Raw genomic sequence first — 17797 nt, 5'->3', positions numbered from 1 at the left:
TGGATGTACATTCCAATAAAGGTTAGGATAAATGATAACATGCCTCTGAAGTTAGACTTTTTGCACCATTACAATACTTATAGGCAACTAATCATCATATTTTCTGCTCTCTAAAAAACATGTTAATGCTCAATAGTACACATATATGGTTCTTTGATATATTTGCATTATACTAAGATACATTCATTTTCAATGGTTTTTATCCTTGGCCTTTTTCCCCCTTACATTACTTTTACTTTTGTACTTTAAGTAGTTTTGAAACCAGTACTTTTGTACTTTTACTTGAGTAAAAGACTTGAGTAGATACTTCAACTTCTACAGGAGTATTTTTAAACTCTAGTACTTCTACCTGAGTAATGATTTGAATGCGAATACTTTTGACACCTCTGGTTGCATGGGCCGTCACTGAAGAGCAGCGTGCTTGCAGAGCGCCGCTCCGCCGGCAGGTGTCGCTGCCGCGCAGCCGCAGAGCGTGCGGCGCAGACGGGGCTCGGCTGGGAATGTTCTGCTCGCTTCCCATTCTTCCAGCGCAGACAGACACACAACATGGCGGACTAGAACAGTCGGCCGACGCGCCCGGATACAGCGTTTAAACGGCGGGGTTTAGCGTACAGGGAAGGCAGAGAGGAGCACCGCCCGACCCACCGGCGACACCGACACCAACACTGCCCGCCGCGGCTCTGTATATGGATGTAGCTGGGGGGGAAAGCTGCCGGTGAAGTGTTGGGAGCGATCCCGGGATCGGCTCTCCTGATCCCCGCAGCCCGCTCAGCCCGCTCCCCTGGGTGTGGAGACCCGGGCCGGGGCTGGAACCCGTGAAGGACCGGGATAAATCCCGTCCACCCCTCCGCGGGTTTCCTCTGGGCGCTGTCGGAGTTCTGGTGAGTTTTCTCCTGTTTGTCGCGCAGAGCTGGATCCCACTTGTTAAACCGACGCAGAGCCTACGGCGTAGGGTGCGCGTCGCTGCGTACCCAAGCCGTAGGCTCTGCGTCGGTGTAACGCGGGACCATAAATCAGCCTTTACAATGCGGCTGTACATGCGTGTTTCTGGCTGTAACGTTTTGTCCCCCAACACTTTTACACCACAGTGGAGGCAAACTGGGCTGTGAACCAGTTTGATAGTGGTAACTTTCCTCGCTGCTTGTGAACATTTCAGAAGTAGCTGGGAGGTAGGGAGGGACATTTTTTTTTTTTTTTTTTTTTTCTCCCAGGCGTCGGGGGGTTTCTCCCGGGGAGAGGTCCGGGAAATAAGTGCAGCAACACGGGGGAAGTGCTGGGCTGTGCCCCGGAGCAGAGAGCTGGAGGGCTCTGGAAGTACAGTATTGATCACTGCTTTGTTATTACACGTCCAGAGAGGGAGGGGGGCTGGCTGGGGGGGGCAGGGGGTCTTCATGGGACCCACAACAGGAACTGGGTCACCATAACATTAACATATACTGTATCCTCTCTCCACTCACAGCAGCTGCTTTTCTGCTGTTTCCTTTCCTTTTTTTTTGCTTCTGTTTACATGAAGCACCCCTTTCTTTTACACCCTCCAAAGTTTGTTATGATGTAATGCCCTCCTCCAATTCTTTGTGTGAACACCTATACAACTTAAGTATATTACATATATAGAAACACAATAAGCAAACAAAGAAGAATGCACACATGCATGAGATAAAATTACAACTTAAATTGGTTTTGTCGGTTTCCTTAGCATCTGTTTTCAGAGCTATCATTATTATTATCATATTATTGCTATTATTATTATTATTATTATTATTACTATTATTATCATCATCATCATCATTATTGTTATTATTATTATTATTTTGTGTAGACTTATGATACTTCATTTGTTCTTTTTGTATATTCTATTCAGTTAAAAGGTGGGCAAGATAAGCTTTATGCTTCAAGCCCAGACCTTTTCGGTCAAAATAATCACAATGTTGACCAGGGAAAAACCTGTGTTATCTTGTTTCTTGATTTTTGTTTGTGATTGACCGAAATAAATATTAACTAACTAACTAAGTTGTATTTACTTTCATTTACTTTCTCTTGGATAGTACGTTATGAGTATGAGTTGTTATGAAAGGCTTGTTTTATTATGAGAAATCGTGAAACGTGGATAAAAGCTGATGTTGACTTGCAGCTAGAAATGAAGCTGCTTGACAAGATTGCTTTCTCAAAAGTTGCCTGAATGCCGAGGAGTGGGAGCAGAGTGACATCATCAGCTGCAGAGGCATGGCAGAGCCTGGATTGTCATATCTGCAAAAGCCTCCGCTGTGTCTGCCTGGAGCTCCCCTCCTAACATCTGGTTCGATTCAGTGAACTGCAGCACATATACACCCTTCCTCACTCCCTGTGCTTCTTCCACATCAGCTTCGCCATCGTTGGTCTTGATGTCACACTAGTCGAGCTGCACATTCTCCATCCCCTGTGATCCCTCTGTCAGGTTTACCTTGACCTCTGATCATCAGGCTTGAACAAAAAGTCCACCTCTTTCTCCCAAAAGCTCTTGCGCCATCTCTGGCTATCAAACAGCACAATCTCATCAAAGCTGAACTCCAAAAGAGGAGGGGGGAAGGAAAAAAAAAAAAAAAAAGTGTGCCTTGGCCCGATGACAAAGACAGGCAGAGCTGCTATTATCTTTCTCTGTATTTCCTATGAGCTATTTTAAGAAAACTGAGTTAAACTTGGGAGGCTGAAAGACTTTTTAACAGGACAGTTTAAATGATCCTCGCACCACACTTTTCATGATTGGCCTAGTTTTCTAAAAATAAGAATAAGTACTGTTTAAAAATGGTCCTCTTGGGAATTCTGGGTGTGAGTTGAGGGTGTTAAGAGTTGTGAAATTTCACAATTTTGGGGCTCTGACACAATATTATGAGTTGGCTTTTTGGGTGGGGCTGGATGTATATTTTTGTTTCCACCTGTAGGCCTACTTGTTTTTACTGTGGGAGGGCACTGTAATTCAGGCGCTGACAGGATAAACGGGTACATTTGGAGGATTATGAGGCATCGTGGAGCCTCTTTGCTGGTTCATGTTGTGTCATTCGGCATTAATGGTATTTATTTCATAATACAGGAAATGAACCTGCGTAATTATGATTCATGGATCAAATGAGATATCTTGGCAGAACAGAGAGACCTCATCCACAATCACGCAGCTCTGCTCCGTGACTCGTCCTTTTGTAGATGTGGTGGTTATGCAATCCCTTTGGATGTCAAGGTAGGATTTTTGTATTTAATAATTATATTTGATATTAAGGGATTTTCTTTTGATCTTGCAGCTGACTGCTGGTCGATATCAGTCAAAGTGTGGTTTCCACTTCATGGAGCTTCGTTAGAGCTTAGTTTGGACGGGAATTATTCAATTTTTGCCATTAATTGGTAGGTTGAAGTTACTCAGTGGAGTAATTGCTCAATTTGGTGCATTCACCGTCACTTTTCAGTGAAAAGGCTTCCTCTATTCTGCCCCTCCTGAGATGAGCTTTAGATCTCCCTTTGACTCTGAAAAGGATGAAGCTTGTCTAAAAAATTGGATGGCTCGTCGGCACGTCTCTACCGTAACCAGAGGTGTACGTGGCTTCTTCTTTAGTCTCTTATTGTAGCTCCTAATTCCTTTCTGGTTATTTCTTTAATTGTAGCTGAAGTTCTCCCCTGGAAGAAAAAAAAGTGTGGACTTTCCCCCACTAAACAATGGCTTCACGGTCAAGGCCACACTGGAGTTGGATTCAAACATGTTTTGAGATCTGTTGGTCAGACAGGGAAAAAAAGTCTGAGCATGTGAGTTAGCTTGAAGGCTTGCAATAAAAGGATGTAGCAGAGAAACGCGTTTGTAAAGACAAGTCACGTCATTGATGATCCTCTCGTTGATGGTCTTATCTCTCAGAGGAAAAGGAGGAGGCGATTAGTGTGACGATCGCCTCAGATGTGAGGACTGCCACCCCTGGTTCCCATTTTTAAATGATCTAAATGGCTGCAGCACAGCTATAAGACCAGGCCAGGAACCAGTCCCTGATGCACGTCAGGCCGTATATCATTTGAAGCATTGCTGTAATATTAGTGGTGGAATGAATTAACCTCACTGTTGTGGTCCAGCTGGTTAGGGGAACGAGATGTGACAGAAACCGGCTGTTATTGGTAAATGCAATTTGTTTTATTAAAATCTGGAGTTTTCGTTACTTGTGATTTATGAAACAGCCCAGAAAAAGGGGGAAAAATGGCACCGGGTGCTAAAACAAAGCCTCTTTATGTAGTTTATGAAATACGAGAGGAAACGACACTCTGAGAGACTCTAAACATAAAACCGATCTAAGAAATGCAATCGAGTGTGTTTTGTGTTGTGCGATAGTACATCTTGTATTTGCAAAGACACAATGCACATTAACAAAAGTGAATGAGAGCTGCAAAGAGAAGTACAAATGCACAATTTACATCTACAAATAGTAAAGGAACGCAGAACACAAAAGCCTGAAAAACTGAGCCTTTTCTATGACAGCAGCTTGGGCTGATGTGTGTTGGACTTCATGCAGTCGCAGGGCTGGCAGGGTGGAAGGAAAGAAGGGAGGCCCTTCAGCTGCACCTTCAAGTCCTGACAGAGACATGGTGTTGGACTTCCTGCATGGAGGGAGACCAGTCAGTGCATGGCCACACAGTTGAATGTACAGTCATGATTGCTCCCACTTTATTTACCTTCACATCAAGAGGAAAAAGACAGGGACACTTATACCCATAACAATACACACTCCGTACATACACAAAATTGTCACACCCTTGTGTTATTTCATATGAGAGGTGTTCTAAAAAACGTCAATATATATATTAGGGCTGTTCGATTTTGCCCAAAAATAAAATCTAGATTTTTTTCTCTCAAAATCCGATTTTCGATTACGATTATTTTGTGAATTGACAAAAGGCAAAGAAATGATTTCAAATATGCTGTTTTTTTATTGAACATTTACCCCAAAATGAATGAATAAAGTGCAAAACTCTGTAAAATAAGTTGAAAAAAAGTTTTAAAAAATATAATAAAATATAAAGTTTTATCTCTGAAAAAAAATCAGCACTTGCAAACATACAGTAAGTTATATTTCCAATTAAAAAAAAAAAAAAAAAAGTGAAAAATCGATTTTACGAGTTTCACGTTTTAACATCGTTCTAATTACATAATCGCGATTACGATTTAAAATCGATTAATCGAACAGCCCTAATATATATATATATACAGGGATTAAAGTTCTCCGTACCTGGTACGGATTTCCGTCCTGGGGATTTTTTTGGGATAATTTTTTATGAGATCAGCGCAAATCCGACAAAAAATATGAAAACCGGGGTGTCTGTAGCGCCGCGGTGACTTGTCGAACGGCGCCCACTGCAGTCAATCAGCTGTTGGCTGTGCACACACAGTAAAGTTCTCCTCTGGTTTTAGATGCACGTAACCTGACACCTAATAACTCAGCCTAGGCTGAGTTATGGTTCTGCGTCAAAACGACGCCGTATGCCTCAGCGTAGGTTACGCGGCGACGCGCGCCGTAGGGTGCGTACGGCCGCGTACCCTACGCCGGGTCTGCGTTGGTGTAACGCAGAACCATAACTCAGCGCTACACCTCGTTGCATGTCGGTGTGCCGCAATGTAAACACTGCGGAGCTACAAGCCTACGTTGCATTACGAATGTGACGCGCTGTGAGCTTGTATATCTGCATTTTAATTTCAGATGCTTTGTTCAAAGTTATGTAGCGAGTCTGTAGTGCAGTGCCTCGTTTAGAACCCCCTGTCATTATTACATAAAAAGTATCTACTAGCACGGATATTGCCACTGGATCAAAAGATGAACTCTCAGGAATGGATTATAAATTTACGTTTTCAATCGCAACGGGGGGGGGGGGGGTCTGAAAACTTTCCGTCCTGGGATTTTTTTTTGCTTTAATCCCTGTATATAATACTGATAATCAAACTGCCTCAAAAAGTGATGACAAAATCCAATTAAATGGTTGCAGTCTCCAGCACGCAGTTTTGAGGTTGAGTAGTTGTACAATTGTCCGTACAACACGTAGCTGAATAGTTTTATAAATGATCCCGTGATTTCTTTTTTTGCTGTCATGCTCCAGATGGATGACTTTTATTTTAATTAATTTATTGTTATTCGAACTTCAAGTCACAGCAGAAAAGGGTAAGAATTTCAGAAAAAGTCTAAAATGACCGTAAGTAGTTAATAAGTACCCAAGCGTAAGCATCTGAAGTTTGTATTCAGCACCGTTTCAAGGGCTCAGTGGTTTTTGATGCAGCTGATGTCCTGCCCTAGCTGCATGCTGCATCTTGAAATCAGTTATGGTGCTTGAATTTCAAAGAGCAGAAGTGATAGTGAATCAAGTTTCATTGTGGCCCTTGAGCGGCCTGTTTGGCCCAGCAGCACTTTTGAAGGTCACAGTGGCTTTTGTGGGGAGGCCACGCTTTGCGCCTCTAGATCCTCTCTGTTTCCAATGTGGGAACGCTTGAGAGGCCCCTGGCATCGTCTGTGAGAAACCCCACAACGTAGCAAACAGGGAGCCGAGCTTCCCCGATTCACCACTTTCACTCCCCGAAACAAGTGAGTTTTCTTAATCCTTCCAGCCTGATGGACCCGAATCATCATTACAGGCTTAATAACAGACACAGCGGTCACTCTTGCCCTAGTGATTAGCCAGAACAGTAATCCCATGCTTCTCTTCATCTTTTCATCATCTCACCAGCTCATGAATGAAGCCAGCAGGAACACAAACCACACCAGCGGGGAGTAGTATCCCTCAGAAAAGGAAGTCCAGAGGATTGTGGCTGCTGTATGTGGCACTGGGGACGTATAATTTGTGGTCTGTTTCGGAGCAAGAGTCCTAGCGGTCCTGATTCAGGCCAACTTTAGCCTCCCATGAAGAGAAGCATTCACAGTATTCCTGTTGCCCCAGACCCCCTCCCTCTGAAGACATAGAAACAGTTTTAATATGCCATGAATGGAGACAGACAGACAAGCATTATCCAGCGCTGCAGCAGCTAGTGAAGTCGGATGCCTTGTAAGATAGCAAGAGGAAAATATTTCTCTGCATGAGCGGTAAAGTCCCCTTGACCACTGCCGCTGGTGTTATATCAGTCAAGCTTGTTGACTCTGTTCAAGTACTGTTTTCCTTTTACTTGGCTTGTGTTATCAAACTGAAATTTTGAGTTATAGCTTGTTGTGTGGTTTTACATATTTATACCTTAAGTCTGTGCATGTCCTGGTTCCACTCCCGGCAGGGGACTGTGTATGGAGTTTGCATGTTTTCCCTCTGCTTGCGACGGTTTTTCGTCCAGGTGCTCCAGCTCCTTCCTTCTAGGGCTGGGGATCGATTCAAATGTAAAGAATCGATTCGATTCCGATTCCTACGATTCAGAATCGACTATCAAGATTTGATTCGATTCCGATATTGATTTGGGTTAGCGTTATTAAAACTGTTTTTTGAGCTGTTGCATGAATTATATGACTGTAGTTATGCAAAATATTACTACTAGTATTATATTGAGATTAAACAGCAAGTATTGTCAGCTAATGATGCTGTTAGGACCAATCAGCTCCCAGAATGCTGATAGAACTGCTTTCAGAAACATCGTGGGTCAGAATTACCAAACAGATCCAGGGAGGAAACAGATACGGATGAAATCGGTTTTAGTTTTTCCCACATTCCGTTTTTATTTGTTTTATTTTCGGTCTATTTTGGTTTTTAATTTTTGAGCATTTGGTTTTTAGCATTTTTTGCAAATGTAACCCCAAGACAGTATATAAGTAATGAAATATAGACAATTTATGCAATTATAACCTAACACTTTAAAGGGAAAGTTCCGTTTTTTACAACCTGGACCTTATTTCTGGCATTTTTTATGGTCGTATACTCACCCAGAAAAGTTTGGTGTCATTTGAAGATTCATTCGGAAGATATTAGGAGTTTTGTGCAAGCCGCTTATCCATATAATGGTAGCGAATGGGGGCACAGTGGGACACAGACGATGCAGCGTCTAAATAACACATTATTGCCGCGAAACTTGTTCATTTCTTTTATGAATCACTAGATCTGTTTCTGTGCATCTTCCAGGACCTGTTGTCTACATCCGGGGCTGTGTGTGTAACAAATAAATCAGTTTGTAAACAAGACCTCTGACCTGCATGACGTCATCTCTGTGCGCGCATCCCAATGTTTTCATACCTTTAAACATATTTAAAGGTAAAAACATGGCACCAGTTATTCTCGTGTCCAACAAAACATTCCTTTTTTGGGGATAAACAAAAAAATAACCAAAAGTTGTAATGTAATGATGAAAAAAAATTACATAAATACATTTTAAAAAAAATCGATCTTTAGACATATGAATCGATTTTTAGGAATTAATATGAGAATCGATTTAGAATTGGAAAATCGATTTTTTCAACACCGGCCTTCTTCCTGCAGTCCAAAAACATACAACTGGTGATTTTAAATTGCCCGTCGGAGTGAGTGTGTGGTTGTCTGATGGGGTAACGACCTGTCCAGGGTGCTTCCATGTCTTTTGCCAGAGGAGAGCTGGGAAAGGCTCCAGCAGATCCCTGTGACCCTGAATAGGAATAATGGAAGGATGCATTTCTTTCTCATTTGAGATTCTGCCAAATCTATTGTAAAGAACACACTAAACTCGGGCGTGATCAGCACAAAGTTTTCTTCTTCGTTGCTTTCGTGCTTAAAGCCCCTCAAAGATCACTTTTAAATCCACTCCAAGCTGTCCATGTATTCATTCATGCACACAGGCGAATGTTGCTGCTGCATCTAAGGTCACTCACTGGTGAATGGAAAACCGTCACTGAAATTCAGACTTTTATTGAAACATGCCATTTTAAATAACCACCTTACATCCGTCTCATGTCTTGGCCTTTTGGTAGTCAAGGAGATGTAATTGGGCTTCCTTTATATTCTACTTTGAGTGTTCCTTTCAGTGTGCCAGTGAAATGGGCTGGGGACAGCCCACAAAACTGTGATTGCGCTCCTTTGAGGCAGAGAAACATCTTCATTAGTCAGTGGAGCTCATTAAACACTAATTTATCCACAGTGGTGTGGACTTTGATATACTGTATAAGAACTGTTTTGTTTGATATCTCCTTGTACTAAAAGTACATTGTGTTTAAATGTGTTGCTGCTTGTCTAATTTTATCTTAGTATTTATTTTTATCGGTTTGTCTCTAAGAAACCGTTCGTAAGATGTCATCCAAGATTCTTGTTTTTTTTTTTTTTAAGGAGGCTTCAGTCTGGGAACCTATGGGTTCTTGTTTAATTATGGCTTGGCCTATAACAACAATGACCAGTATTTTAATACTAACTGTACTGATGGTCAGATAATAGCCAACGGTTTTAAGATATGCTTAACCCAGTGCATAGCCACTTTTTTGCTTTCTCTCCCCTTGATGTAAATCTGCATGCAGCCAAATTCCTCTTAGTGATGCTTCGTTATTCAGTTTAAAGACATTTTAGCTGAATGGCAAGTCTGCGTGCAGGCAGATGAAAACGAGTTGAAATTTACAATGAAAGCAGTGCAGCTTTTTAACTTGCTGCGCAGAGCTGAGCAAGAATAAAATCTTGGATGGTAGGATGAACATGTGCATTCCACTCACAGCCCTTTTTAAAGATAAGCCTATTTATTGAGCCGTGTGTGTGTGTGTGCAACTGCATTGCTCCATGCATTGCATGAGTCATTATTTATGTGTAAATTTGATTACACAGATCAATTTACAGTATCTGAGAATGATCATTGGTCCCCCAACTGGGTGATTTAAAAAACTGCATATCTGCATGTTGTTAATAATGACCACAAATGTCTTTATATTTCACCAAAAAGCATCCACAGAACAATTCAAGCAACTCCATCCAAATAATCAAAGCCATCTGTTGATAATTGTTTAAAGGTGCTTTGTTGTCATGGTTACACTGCTGCAAGTATATTGTGATAGGTATAATAACACTATGGGGAAAGGGGGAAAAAAGTCTTTATTTCCATCAAAAAGAAAAAGTCATCTATGTCATATCTTTGTTTACCCAAACCGTAAATTTTTTATTTATCATATTAGTAAGAAGGTTGTAGCAGTTTTGCACTTGTGTACCAGGGCAGCTGAATCTCAAAAGTGATTTCTGTAACGTGGTGGTTCTACAAGCTCCTGCTTGCCTGAAAACATTTTGGGAAGCTGCACAACACACGCTTCAAGTCAGGAGAGAGTGAACTGGATGACCATCTTTTGAGTCCATTTATTTTGACATCAGATGGGCCTGGACATTTTTTCCTCCAGTGGGAGTAAAATGAAGAACTTTTATGGAGTTACTTAATCCCTTTTTAAGATGGTGTCACATCAAAATGCATAGCAGGTGGCTGGAGTGAAAGAGAACAGACGAAGAAGGAGAAGCCCTTGATCATTTAAAATGTGTGGAACCTGACATCAAACCACCAAGAGAGAAAGGTAGAGAGAGTTCTTTTGTTGAGGAAGACCTGTTTGTTGTCAACAACAGGGGTTTATCTATAATCTGTGCTTTTGAGGAGGGGCGGGGGGTCTCAGACATTACTAATGCTAGGTCCACAGATGGAGGGGAGAATTAATACATGGTGATACAAAAGTCGCCTGGCTAGTGGATTTTCAGCTTAACCAGCTATGATTGACTGACGGGGTTAACTTTATTTCTTTTTTTTTTATGAACTAGAGATTACATGAATGTGTAAACAGGAGTCGGTCATCAGAACTGCTGCATCTCTGTTTATACACTGACGTAAAGATTCGCTGATTGCAATTTCGCTGCCTAATTCTGACTGCTGATCCTCCTAAGAGTCTGACCTTTTACCCGCCTCATCCTGGTAATACTAGTTAAAGATAACAGCTGCTGTCATGTCGGATAATCTTATAGCATTAGGTGTGCTCAACAGACCTTTTTTGTTTTTAAATCATTAATTGTTTCAACTGGTTGTAAACACTTTTAGTCACTGTTCCTTCCTGGGTTATTTTTACAAAACAGGCGTCTGGTATTCTTTGCTCACGGTGGAAAAAATGTCCATGAAAGACATGCTTGCTGCTGATGCATCATTGTTATCATGATGCACTTAAGTGGGAAAAAGCTGCACTGCTCTATTTGTGGACCACCCCACAAAAAAACTGTAGTATATTATTAGTTTTGCTTTTTTTTTTTACTCCCTGATCTCAGATCCTAATTGACTTAGCTGAAAACTGTCTGATTTCTTTAACCATTTCACTAATCGCTGCATCTCAACTAGGGCTGCACGATTAATCATTAAAAAATCGCGGTCTCGATTCATGCTTGAACGCAATCTCATTTCCAAATGACGACGATTAAATTTTTTTTTTTTTTTTTTTTTTTTATGTTTATTGTTTTTATGTTCAATGTCAGCTGTTACAAAGTTAATGCCAGTCTTTTATCAGGCACCATCATATTTTTTGTAACGTTTACCTTTTGTATCGGCAGCTTCTTAATAGCAGCAAAAGGCAATGGGGGGTTCATCCCAGCCAGAGGAATAATTTGTTGCCTCAGAACTACAGGATCTGTTACAAGTCCCCTTTCTGAAAGGGTGTTCAACTCAGGGAGGAAAAAATATTGTTCAAAATTGTTATTATTGTTTAAATTATTCAAAGGTTTGTGTAAAGAAAACAAGAGATGTTTATTGTTATTATATTTTTGTTCAGCTGTTGCAAAGTTAAAGTAATAAGTGCAATAAATTTTATATTGGAAAAAAATCGTGAGAGAATCGTGATCTCAATTCTAAGCAAAAAAATCGTGATTCTCATTTTGTCCAGAATCGTGCAGCCCTAATCTCAACGCTAACATGGCCTTTTCTTTTTTCTTTAACTGCATTCAGTTATGTTTGATTAAATTCAGTCATTTGCAACTATCAGCAATAGGAAAGGATTTAACGTCACCATGGGAGTTGTCCCTCCATGGAGGATCTCACCTCCCGCCAGCAGGACGGCTGTGGGGGGAAAGTACTGAAAATGTGTTTCTGCTCGAGATGGATTAATATGTCACCTGACAATTTAATGATGCAAAGGTTTATCAGAAAGGTTAGTTCGGACAATAACTCTGTATTTTTTAGGCAGTCATTTCTCGCCGTCCTTTGGCCGTTTTTATTTTCTAAAGGAAATAAATAAACCTTGCAGTCACAACCTCAGTGCAGGCCCTTTCAGCGCAACCTCTGAGGAACAATGTTTTAAATATTTTGTGACCATCTATTCAGTAGTTACTTTTTTGTGTAGTGAAAGCAGACTGTTCTATAGTTCTGCCTTAGTATATATGGAAAATGTAGTCCTGTTGTAGATGTGGTGGGAGTAGCAGTATACAATATGTGTATAAAACACATCTGCCTGGTGCTGCTGCTCAGCCCTCAAAGTAGTTTGCATCAGTCACTTGTTTCCACAATGATATTTAACCAGTAAATATTAGAACGGTGTTTCCTGTGTCAGACGATCAAACAAGAACATTACATATTGTCTTTCTTATTAAAGATGGTTACCAGCTAACTAATCAAACGTTCTTCATGAGCCTTAGTTGCACAAATGCAGCGACTGCACAAAACTTCAAAGTGGCACAAATAGAAGCACTTGCTTGGTGCTTCATGAATTAATGATTAAATAAATGAAATGAATATCTTGCACCATAATAGAATTGAACTAAAAAGATATTATGCGTGTGCATACAGTGACACAGATGGCAACAGTGTGCACGTTGCTTTGAAACAATTGGAAGAAAAAAATTGCTTTTACCAGCATTGTAGATGATGAACACCGAGTATTGGCAGAATTGGATAAACTATGTCGGAGTTTGCATTACTTTCACTTTGAACTGTTTGAAAATGGTGGGAATATATTTACTTCAATTATCTTTATAGTAGTAGTAGTTGGTTTTAGCTGTTGTTGTAATATGAGGATTATTATTAGTATTAGGAACAGAAACGTTATCAATCTTCATTTGTATAGCGCTTTTAAAACAACCACTAACCAAAGTGCTGTATAGTTAAAATCAAATAAATAAAAAGGACTACAAAAATAATCACAAGACACATACACTTGGAACGATAAAGACATTCCAGTAAAAAATCCAATGAAATAGAAATATAAGTATAAAATAGATTTAAAACAGGGTTTCCGCGGGGTTTTAAAAAGTATTAAAAAGTGATAAACGAAAATTGCCAAATTTAAGGCCATTAAAAGTGTTAAATTCACTGTCAGAGGTATTATTTTTTTTAAATTGGTATTATTTTTTACCTTTTACATTTTAATCAGTCTATTTTATTGTCATTCACAAAGTGAAATAAATGTGAAACATCTGGTCAACATCAATGAGTCTATAAATCTGTTCTGTATAGTGTTCTATAGTTCAAAATCTGTATTAATGTTAAAAGGTCCGTGATTAACACTTAATGTTGTGACAGTTTTTAAAAAAAATCTGAAGGTAGTGAAAAAGGTATTAAATTGGTATTAAATTTAACATAAGGATTGCTGTATAAACCCTGTAAAAAGATGCTATTTTGAGCCAAATACCTGAATAGGTTTGTCTCTAGTTTGGGTTTGAACAAAGGCAGGTCAGTGAGGGCCCGTAAATCAAGGGGCAGAGTTTAGGACCAGCTACTGCAAAAGAGCGATCACCCCACTTTTTCAACCTTGTCCGTGCAACCTCTAACGAAATGTTGTCGTGTTGAACGCAAAGTTCTGCTCGGTTGATGAAAATTTAAAACATTGCAGAGATATGAGGGACCAAGCCCATTTATGGCCCTAAAATATAACAATGGAGATCCAGCTCATGCAGCGTCTGTGACAGGAATGTTGGGTTATTCCTTTTAGAGCAACATTTCCGCACAGAGGTTGCAGTATGAAATGCACTGGTGATCCTCTTTATTCCACCTCCACTCTCCAGCTGTGCATTCACAGTTATCCCACGAAAGCACGATATTGCCTCCCACAATTCAAAGGCGGTACTTTTCCTTGACAAAACAGTCCACGAGCCAGGAACAAGTCCCCAATGTCTCTGGTTACTGATCTTTTGAGGCTATCCATCCTGACTGAAGCTCAGTGCTGAATAGACACTATCAAGAAATGTAAGTTTCTCCTTGGCTTTTCTGTGGGGCGCACACACAACGATCCTATCTCGGTTGCTTGCATTTGCAGTTACAGCAGCTGCAGGAGAGAGGCGTTGAGTCAGCCTGAGCAGGGAGTGGCTACTCCAGGTTGCTAAGTGAGGTTTGCCAAGTAGCTAATGAAGGGAAAGGACTATAGAGGTGGGAGTTAGAGATGTGGTTTAGGTTAAGAGGTGACATGTCTGTAACCCAACAGCAGACAGAGAAAAATGCACTTATCACTAATATAAAAAACGTGGGGGGGGGGGGGGGTATTATTCATCAAGTTACACACATCATTGTGTAACTTGGTCAAAACTTTGAAAAAGAACAAAAACCATTTAAGTGTTTAAAAGTTTGTAATTTCATATCGTTTCTAAAAAAACAATTTCTCTTTAAGTCAGCAGATAACAGCAAATTAACCCGCGTTTAACCACAGACTAGGGCTGTTCGATTTTGCCCAAAAAAAAATCTCGATTTTTTTTTTTCTCTCAAAATCCGATTTTCGATTACGATTATTTTGTGAATTGACAAAAGGCAAAGAAATTATTTCAAATATGCTGTTTTTTTTATTGAACATTTGCCCCAAAATGAATGAATAAAGTGCAAAACTCTGTAAAATAAGTTGAAAAAAAGTTTTAAAAAATATAATAAAATATAAAGTTTTATCTCTGAAAAAAAAATCAGCAAATCAGCACTTGCAAATATACAGTAAGTTATATTTCCAATTTAAAAAAAAAAAAAAAAAAGTGAAAAATCGATTTTACGAGTTTCACGTTTTAACATCGTTCTAATTACATAATCGCGATTACAATTTAAAATCGATTAATCGAACAGCCCTACCACAGACAAACATTTTTAGAAAACACATTGTTTTAAAACAAAATATCTTTTGATATTTATTTGTTCATTTTGTGATCGTCATCTAAAAACAAAAATCCTGATGAATTGAGCCAACTTGATATTGACATGGCTGTCAAAAGTTTAAAAATAAAGATTGAAGTACTATTTCACACAATAAATTCCTCAGAGTTAAGGCCTTAGGAACATGAAAGCTATTCTCAAAATGAAACACCCTCTTGTCTTTTAAAGACTGAAAACTGGAGCAGGAAGGAGGACTTTCTCAACCAGAAGGGAACATGTCTGGCGGGGGAAAAAGGGTTCAAAAAGCTATGTTCTCTGAACACGCACTGATGGGGAGTTGGTAAAACACGACATGACAGAATCATGTTTGTGGACTATTTCAGGAGAGGTGCACTCCAGCCCAACTCAGCAGAGGTAGACGAGATGTGTCGCATGAACTACCTGAGGTAAATGCTGCTGCAGTTATCTGGTTAGCTGTTCCTGTTGGTAATTTGGCTGAAAAGTTGGATAACCTGGTGTAACCTTGTTGAAACTGAACTACAACAGCATAGAATGGTATTTGGACAAACTAAGAATGAAACACATTTCTGATCACTCTACAATTTGGTGCTGCTCCTAAATTTGATCAGATGTAGAATCCAACTATCTTTTCCTAAGGCTCAAAAATATTTGAAATTAAATTTATCATAGAGACTTATCTTTTTGAGGGGCTGAGGGGGAAAAAACACAATAAGTTGACATGAAGTGACTGTCGAGTTGTGGTAGATTTGTCAGCATAATGGAAACTAAGATTCACTTTTTTTTTTTTTTTTTCGTTTAGTGTTTTCTGATGTTTCAATTTGAGCAAACGTACAGGGTAAATATGTCTGCTAAATGACTTCAGTATACATTTTCATTGACTTATTTACATGAAAATAGTTTTTTTTTTTTTTTTTAACACAAACAAATCTGAAATATATGTAGGGAGCGATGTAAACCGTCTTTTATTTTTTACAGGGTTTCCGCAGGGTTTTAAAAAGTATTAAAAAGTGATAAATGAAAATTGCCAAATTTAAGGCCATTGAAAGTGTTAAATTCACTGTCAGAGGTATTATTATTTTTTAAATTGGTATTATTTTTTACCTTTTACATTTTAAGCAGTCTATTTTATTGTCATTCACAAAGTGAAATAAATGTGAAACATCTGGTCAACATCAATGAGTCTATAAATCTGTTCTGTATAGTGTTCTATAGTTCAAAATCTGTATTAATGTTAAAAGGTCCGTGATTAACACTTAATGTTGTGACAGTTTTTTTTTTTTAAATCTGAAGGTAGTGAAAAAGGTATTAAATTGGTATTAAATTTAACATAAGGATTGCTGTATAAACCCTGTTTTATCCTTCTTTAATAGAAAAAAGTTGGTTTTAAAAAGTGGCATTGAATTGATTTTTCTGAAAGCAGACAATTGTTTAGCGTATTGGATGCATGGATGTGAATGCAGAGTTGGTAAACTAGGTTAATAGCATTCTGATTGACCACATAGAATTGCTCCTCATTCCCCACTCAAGGCTATTATCAGACCAGGACTTTTCCTGTAGCTAAACATGCCTTGTACTGTTGTACATCCCAAAATTTGAAATATTTAATTTATTTTCTGACGATTGAAGGATTGCTAATTTCCAAGGTGTGTGTCAGTGACATTTCACGTGATTTTAAGAAATCACTTGAAATGAAAACAAAACAACAAAAAACAAAAAGGTGTTTAAGCATTGAGGATAGTGTTGAGAAGGTCCTGAAGACTTTAATGCGCTATGTTGCCCCATCCTTCCTGCACAGCATCGTGAGTTGTAAAACAGTACGGGACTGTACAGTCACATTTTTTCACTTAAATTTTCTCTGAACATTCTCAGGAGAGGACAGGTCGGCACTGGAGCCGGTCCAGAGTCCAGTACCCGTTCTTTCTTTTTACTCAACTTTCCCTTGTGATGAGTGCAGAATGGGATTCTAGTTTACCTTGTTTTGTAAGCAGCATATGTTACTTTAAAATCCCTTTTATGCTTCTCTGTATTGAAGTGTAAATCCTTTGCAAAGGCAACGTTTCAACCTCAGACCATCACAGACTCTGGCTGTTGGGCTCACTGCCGATCACAGCCCAGACGGACCTTTTGGGCTTCAGTGGACTTTCTTTCCCACACAAACAGACTGACACGCATACCCCTCGACCTCCCGATGGAAAAAAATAAAAATAACATACTGTTAACTCGAATTCATCTCATCAAATTACACATTTCCAGTTTTCCACGGTGTGACAGTCCATCTCAAATGCTTCCGGTTCCAGAGGTGTTGATGCTGCCATAACACTTCTTTTCTGCACAGCGGACCTTCCTTCCTACGGACTTTCCACTGTATACTTGGCTGGACCGGCTATTTATCAGTGATGGTTTTTGATGTAATGTCCTTTTTTTTAGGGACTGGAAGTCTCCACATCTAGTTCATTTCAGGCCTAAAAGTGTGAGGAATAAAATAACACATATCAACAAATAAAATGGGGAAAAACATGAAATATTTTGAGTTCACACGGTCTCGAATAAGACAAAAGTGAAAGGAATGGTTAAATTTTCAGACATTTTAATGTATGCTTTTTATTTGATTCTATTTTCCATTTTGGCCCAACTTTTTCTGATTTGGATTTGTAAGTAAGTAGCATCATGAGTGAGCCCAATTCAGAACAGCGGTGGATTAGCAGAGCTTTTAGCAGCCAGTCGATCCTTTACAGTTTCAGTAATCCATGATGTGCATCAGTCTGCATGTGGCAGTGATGCAGCTTTTGGCTCTGT

General features: G+C 39.5%; 1 protein-coding gene across 2 annotated transcripts in view; it reads left to right on the top strand.

Annotated features, from left to right (window-relative positions):
• The first annotated feature begins 478 nt into the window (after positions 1-478).
• The window catches only part of ptpra (protein tyrosine phosphatase receptor type A), a 41458-nt gene continuing 24139 nt past the window's right edge, over positions 479-17797 (top strand). Inside the window, exons 1-2 of one of the 2 annotated variants that reach the window (XM_061727841.1) lie at positions 479-881; positions 15364-15426. The gene's annotated coding sequence lies outside the window, so the exon portion shown is untranslated. The remainder of the gene's footprint in view (positions 882-15363; positions 15427-17797) is intronic. The other variant, XM_061727840.1, reaches the window with a different exon arrangement.

This window comes from Cololabis saira, chromosome 8, assembly GCF_033807715.1.
Source record: "Cololabis saira isolate AMF1-May2022 chromosome 8, fColSai1.1, whole genome shotgun sequence".
NCBI lineage: Eukaryota > Metazoa > Chordata > Actinopteri > Beloniformes > Belonidae > Cololabis > Cololabis saira.
This window is presented reverse-complemented; position numbering and strand designations above follow the sequence as displayed.